We start from the raw sequence: 6,973 nt of genomic DNA, 5'->3' as shown, positions 1-6,973 counted from the left end.
GTCCGGAGGGAGTTACTCTGGGAGTCCTCAACATTGACTCCAGACCCCATGAAGCCTCATGGCTTCAGGTTAAACATGGACAAGGAACCCTCCTGCTGGTTCCCACGCACCGCCCTCCCTCAGCTGATGGATCAGTTTCTCCTCCATGTTGAACAACACTTGGAGGTACACTGAGGGTGGTAAGGACACAGAGTGTACTCTGGGTGGGGGGTTTCACTGTCCACCACCAAGAGGGGCTGGGCAGCAGCATTACTGACCGAGCTGGTCGGGTCCTAAAGGACACAGCTGCTAGACTGGGTCTGCGGCAGGTGGGGAGGGAACCAACAAGAGGAAAAAACATACTCAACCTCATCCTTCCCAATGTGCCGACTGCAGGTGCATCTGTCCATGGCAGTATCGGAAAGAGTGACCACCGCACAGTGCTAGTGGAGACAAAGTCCCACCTTCACATTGAGAATACCCTCCATTGTGTTGTGTGGCTGGGCTGCTCCGGCCAAACTGGTTGTGAAGCTCGACAGGTCGATGGGGATATTAAACAAACAGGAAACTGTTTCTCGCAGCTGGATAAATACCCAATCCCTTGCGTAGAGGATTTATGCACAAAGATGGCAGGGGGCTGTCCTTCACAAAGCTGGATGTAAGCCATCCGTACCTGCGATTGGGTTTAGGTAATGATTCCTAGAGGTATGCTACAATTAATGCCCATAAAGGTTGGTACCCATATACAAGACTGCCATTTGGGGTATCATCAGCCTGTGCCATTTTTCAGTGGATGATGGAGAACATTTTAGAAGGTCTATCCCAGGTCGACATTTATCTGGATAAGGTGCTAATAACAGGAAAGACCAATAAAGAGCACTTAGAGAACTTGGAAATAGTCTAGACATTTCTCCAAGGTGGATGTATGCCTAAGAAGGGAAAAGTCTGTGCTCCAGGCACCCCCAGTGACCTACATGGGCTACAGAGTCAACAAGACTGGGCTACTGCTCCTCGAATGCTGCCTGACCTGCTGTGCTTTTCCAGCACTACACTCTGATCTCCAGCAGTCTGGAGTCCTCACTTTCTCCGACACCTGTTGGAAGATAAAGTGAGGATGATCAAAGGGGCCCCAGCTCCCATGTCTGTATGAGAGCTTTGGTCTTGCCCTGGGCTGGTGAATTATTACAGAAAGTTCACACATTACCCGGCCTCCATCCTGGCACATTTGCAGCAACTCCTCAAAAGAGTCAGCCTTGGAAATGGTTGCGTAGCTAAGCCATCGCTTTCAGGGAAGTGAAGAAACAGCCATCATCCTCTAAGGTATTGGTGGATTATGATCCCACACGAGAGATCTGGTACTGACATAAGCTGCCTCCCTACATGGCATTGGGGTAATACTAGCTCATAAAAACTGAAAGAATTGCTTATGTTGGAAATCAGAAACAAAAAGCAGAAGTTGCTGGACAAACTCAGCAGGTCTGGCAGCATCAGTGGAGAGAAATCAGAGTTAATGTTTCGGGTCTGGTGAAGCTTGCTGAGAACTGGAGTTTGACATATAAGGACAGCTCCATACTACCCATCATCCAATGGGCTGGCAGAAAGAGCAGCCTAAACTTTGAAGGAGGGCATAAAGAAACAGCCTACAGTTTCACTCAATACCAAACTGTGCCAGTTCCTGTTTGATTATGGGACCATCCCTCACACAACCACAGGGATAGGCCCAGCAGAGTTGCTGATGGGGAGAAGACTCCTCACCAGGACAAATCTGATCTTCCTGAATTGGGGGTGAAGGAGAGGGTGAAACCATGTCAGGAACACCAATGCTGGGCACAAGACTGCGCCAAGCGAGAGTGACAGTTTACTTCAGGGGATGGGGTTTGGTGCAGGAACCATGGGAATGGCCGTGCGTGGGTGAGAGGCGAGGTCGATGCGAGATCAAATCCGGTGACGTATAAACTTCAGGTAGGTGTGAGAGTCCTGAACAAGCACGAGGACCGTGCAAACTCGCAAACGGTGCGACAGCCCAAACCTTGCCTGACTGTTCTGGAAGGAGAAAGTGAGGTCTGCAGATGCTGGAGATCAGAGCTGAAAATGTGTTGCTGGAAAAGCGCAGCAGGAAGGCCTCATTCCTGAAGAAGGGCTTATGCCCGAAACGTCGATTCTCCTGTTCCCGGGATGCTGCCTGACCTGCGCTTTTCCAGCAACACATTTTCAGCTCTGACTGTTCTGGAACCCCTGGGTTCTCAAGTTCTGAAGACACCTCAGAATCTGAGACAGACACAGCGGATATTGCCACCTCTGCACCCTTGCCGCCCGAAGAAAAGAATGAATTTTTCCCGAGATACTCCGGGCACAAGAGGCGAGTTATTGTGCGTTACACACCACCCGGATCCGAGGCAGAGTTGGAGCAAACTGACCCAGTGCTAAATCTCACCCCTCCAAGTGGCCTATGCCCCCAGACATACTGTGTGGGGGGGAGGTAAGTCAGGTGAGAGGAGGGATGAGGGGGGAGGAGAGCATGGGGAGGGGTATGTGGTGATTGTAATGAAGATAGCCTCAGAATATGAGTTCTGTGGTTGGGGCTATTAACCTGGTCCAATCAGGGAGCCCTGGCTGACAGATATGAACAAGAGTGTCAGGGGTTTTGCTCACTCTGAGAGTCTCACTCAAGGACTGTCCTGTGATTAGGTGACGATGGATTTATTTTAGTTACCATCACTGAATCCCCCACTCCCAACATCCTGGGAGTTACCATTGACCACAAACTCAGCTGGACTTATCACATAAACACAGTGGCTACAAGAGCAGATCAGAGGTTGGAAATACTGCAGTGAGTAACTCACCTCCTGACTCCTGAAGACCTGTCCACCATCTACAAGGCACAAGTCAGGAGTGTGGTGGAATACTCCCCACTTGCCTGGATGGGGGCAGCTCCAACAACACTCAAGAAGCTTGACACCATCCAGGACTGAGCAGCTTACTTGATTGGCACCACATCCACAAGCATCCACTCCCTCCACCACCAACACTCAGGAGCAGCAGTGTGTACTGTCTACAAGAAATTCACCAAAGATCCACAGACAGCACCTTCCAAACTCATGACCACTTCCATCTCAAAGGACAGGGGCAGCAGATACATGGGAACACCACCCCCTGCAAGATCCCCTTCAAACCACTCACTGTCCTGACTGGGAAATATATTGCCGTCACTGGGTCAAATTCCTGGAATTCCCTCCCTCAGGGCATTGTGGGTCAACCCACAGTAGGTGGGCTGGAGCGGTTCAAGAAGGCCAGCTCACCCCCACCTTCTCAAAGGGCAACTAGGGACAGGTAATAAATGCTGGGCCCAGCCAGTGACCCCCAGGTCCCACAAATGAATAAAAGAGAAACCTTTTCGACCCAGATCAGATCTAGTTCAGCAGTTCTGCTGAACACAGCTAAAGAGGAGGAATGTGGGAGGTGCTGTGTGTCCGCTCACCCGTTACAAACTAAATCTGTGATGTCTTATCAGCAATGTGTGTGCTGGAGGAGGCCAGTGTCAGGATGCTGTTTGACCTGATAAATGTTTCATTGTGCTGCCAGATGCTGCTGTTCCTTCAGGAACTCCGAGCCTATCTCAGGCCAAAGTGTTACTTCACCCGGTTACGTGCTGACTCCAGTGAAATGAAAGGCATTGAGTTTGTAATCGGAGCCTTGAACTCTCTGTGGGAGCGTTAACACTCACCATCCCTGTTCACGGTGAGAGGGCACCATCTTCACAACTGGGATCAGCAAACAGCTGATCACTTTCTCTCAAACACAACACTGACACACACAGACTCATTTGTCCCCGTGGTGACCACCCTCAAAGGCAGGAAGGTCTTAGAAGGACAAATTATGAAGAAAGATGTGATATAAGAGACTTGTATCCCCTTGACGACAGAAGACTGAGAGCTGATCCGATTGAGCAGCTGAAGATGATGATGGGATTTGATCGGTTAGATAGAGAAAACCTCTGTCCATGAGGAGAGTCTAGAACAAAGAGGCAGGACATTTGACCTCCTTGTTTGTTGAGAATCTGTTGACCTCTGCCCTAAAGATTCAAAGGCCCTGTTTGCACTGACTGTTGACGACGGGAGTAAAAGATGGCCCAATCACTGGGCTACCTGCCTTAATGCATAGTCATTAGCAATCCCTCACTCTCCAGTCTGTTTGTCCACCTCGGGGACTCCATGTCTCTGGTTCTGGGTGCTGGGGGTCCTTGTGTGGATGATAAGCCCAATCCTGGAGCCACATCTCTGGCCTCATATTTGGCAGGTGTTTCCGGGAGGTGGGATGAGACCTTGGCTTTGATTGCTGGCATTCCTTTAGAATCCATTAGAATCTAATCTAATCTAATTCCTTTCCAGGGTTCCTTTTCTGTGCTTCCTCTTCCCAACGGGTGTTCTCAAAGAATTCTACCCCTCTCAAAGTCGGTTTCTTTGGGAGCAGGATCTCTGAAGTGTTAGAGCTCTCTGCTGTATTTCTTGAGGGAGGACATCAGGGAATCTTTGAAACACTCCCTTCAGCTTCCTGTCACTCAAGTGCCTTCCTTGAGCTGGATAAAGATGAATTGCTTTGGCAGTCGGAACTTGGGTAATCCTAAACACATGGCCAAACATTGGCATTGGTTTTGGATGTTCATGGTGCTATTGGCTGCTTCAAGGACACTGATGTTGGTCTGCCTGTTTCCCCCGCTGAGGTCATGAATCCTTCTCAAACACTGATGGTACTTACCAAAGGCATTGAGATGGTGTCTATATGTAAAGCATGTTGTCTTGTGCGCAAGTATCTTGGGATCAGCATGGATGCCACAGACATTGTAGACTCTCATGTCATTCTACGGATTTGACCCCCCTGACCAACATGCTCTGCGCTGCCCTGCAAAGTGGTCCAGAAAGCCCCTTCCTAGAGCATAGGGGGCTGGGTGATAAAGGCTTCCCCTGGCCAGTGGGACTCACAATGAATTGAAAAGTTATCAAGTTAAACCTGTGATATTATAAAGATGCTAGGGAATCACAGTCCATGGAGAGAGAACGTTGTGAGATTGCCAGTTTGGTGGAAGAGCCGTTCTTTTTCCATTGAGTCCCTCCCCAGCCTCCGGTACTCAATATTGATTTCAGCAAGTTTACATTTTCAACTTTGTTACCCCATGTTGAACCCCCCCCCCCCCCGAAATAACCCTTCAGGGGCTGACATCCCCATCCCCAATCACCCTTTATTTACAAATGACTAATAGTACTGCCTCTCACTCAGTCAGGTAATCAGAGTCCCAATTAGATAGAGGGTCTCTGATTGGATTATGGTTAACAGCCCCAATCAGGGAACTCATATTCTTTGATGTCCCATTGGCTGACCCCGTTACAATCACTAACCCCCCCTCCCCACTGTCTATACCTTGTTTGCATGGTTTTGCTTCCAGGTTAGATCTGACCTTCATTCTGCCATTAACACCATCTCTGGATCAAAGCTTTGTTACTTCTCTATAACTATTCCCATCCCTCTTGCCTATTGTCCATGTAAACATAGGATCATAGAATGTTACAGTACAGAAGGAGGCCGTTTGACCCATTGTGCCTGTACTGGCTCCCAAAACAGCTACTCAGCTTGTCCCATTCTCCAGCCCTATCTCCATAGCCATCTAAATCCATCCCTTTCAGATATACAATATATCCAGTTCTCTTTTGAACCCTCCAAAGGAATCCACCTCATCCCTATCTCCAAATTGGTTATATAAATCAGCAAATGCAACGGTTCCCACACCGATCTCTGGGGAAGACCACTTTCAACATGTCTCCAATCTGGGAAATGCCCATCTATACCTACTTTCTGTTTCCTATCCTTGAGGCAATTTCTAGTCCATGTTGTCAAGGTCCCATCATTCCCAAACATTTCTCATTTGCTAACTAACATACTATGTAGCACCATTTCAAATGCTTTATATAAATCCAAATATACAACATCCACAGCACTACAGGAAGCAATGGCCTGATGGTATTATTGATTGGCTGTAAACCCAGAGAGCCAGGTAATGTTCTGGGGACCTGGGTTCAAATCCTACCACGGCAGATGGTGGAATTTGACTTCAATAACAATCTGGAATTAAGAATCTAATGATGATCATGAATGCATTGTCATTTGCTGTAAAAACCCCATCTGATTCACTAATGTCCTTTAGGGAAGGAAACTGCCATCCTTACCTCATCTGAGAGAAAGTGAGGTCTGCAGATGCTGGGGATCAGAGCTTAAAAATGTGTTGCTGGAAAAGCGCAGCAGGTCAGACAGCATCAAAGGAGAAGGGCTTATGCCCGAAACGTCGATTCTCCTGTTCCTTTGATGCTGCCTGACCTGCTGCGCTTTTCCAGCAACACATTTTTTAGCTCCTTACCTCGTCTGGCCTACATGTGATTCCAGACCCACAGCAATGTGGGTGACTTTTAACAATTCGGGATGGGCAGTAACTGCTGGCCTAGCCAGCAACACCCTCATCCTGTGAATGAAAAAGAAAACTACCCTCATCCACTGCCTGTGTCACCTTGTCAAAGAACGCACTTAAATTTGTCAAAAATGACCTGCCATGTGGACTGTCTGGTGTTTGTTAATTTATTATTAAATTGAGGTTGACAGGATGGCGGTGCAGTAGGGCTCTGACTGTGTTTCTTTCTTCTTCCTTGTTTCTTTTCCTTTCATTTTTCTTTTAGTTTTCTTCCTCCATTTACCTTCCAGAGGGAGCTTGAATGTGGTGGGGCAGTCTGGGGACCCTGAATGGGCACTTTTGCCAGTCAGCCACCAGGAGGTTAGTGTGCTCAGGCAGATCTCTGGCAGTCAATGGCATGGTGGGGGCAGGTGGGACTCCAGCAGTCAGCGATGAGATGGCAGTGTGGAGGCGTGGGGATCGAGAGATCGACTCCTCATGGGGAAAGCCTAACGTGGAGCGACTGCAGGCCCGTGACTAAAGGAGGACTGTAATTTGGAA

The sequence above is a fragment of the Chiloscyllium plagiosum genome, unplaced genomic scaffold (genome assembly GCF_037043375.1).
Source record: "Chiloscyllium plagiosum isolate Xiang-an unplaced genomic scaffold, Cpla_swu_hap1 HiC_scaffold_5, whole genome shotgun sequence".
In the NCBI taxonomy this organism is placed as follows: Eukaryota; Metazoa; Chordata; class Chondrichthyes; order Orectolobiformes; family Hemiscylliidae; genus Chiloscyllium; species Chiloscyllium plagiosum.
Note: the sequence above shows the minus strand (reverse complement) of the source record.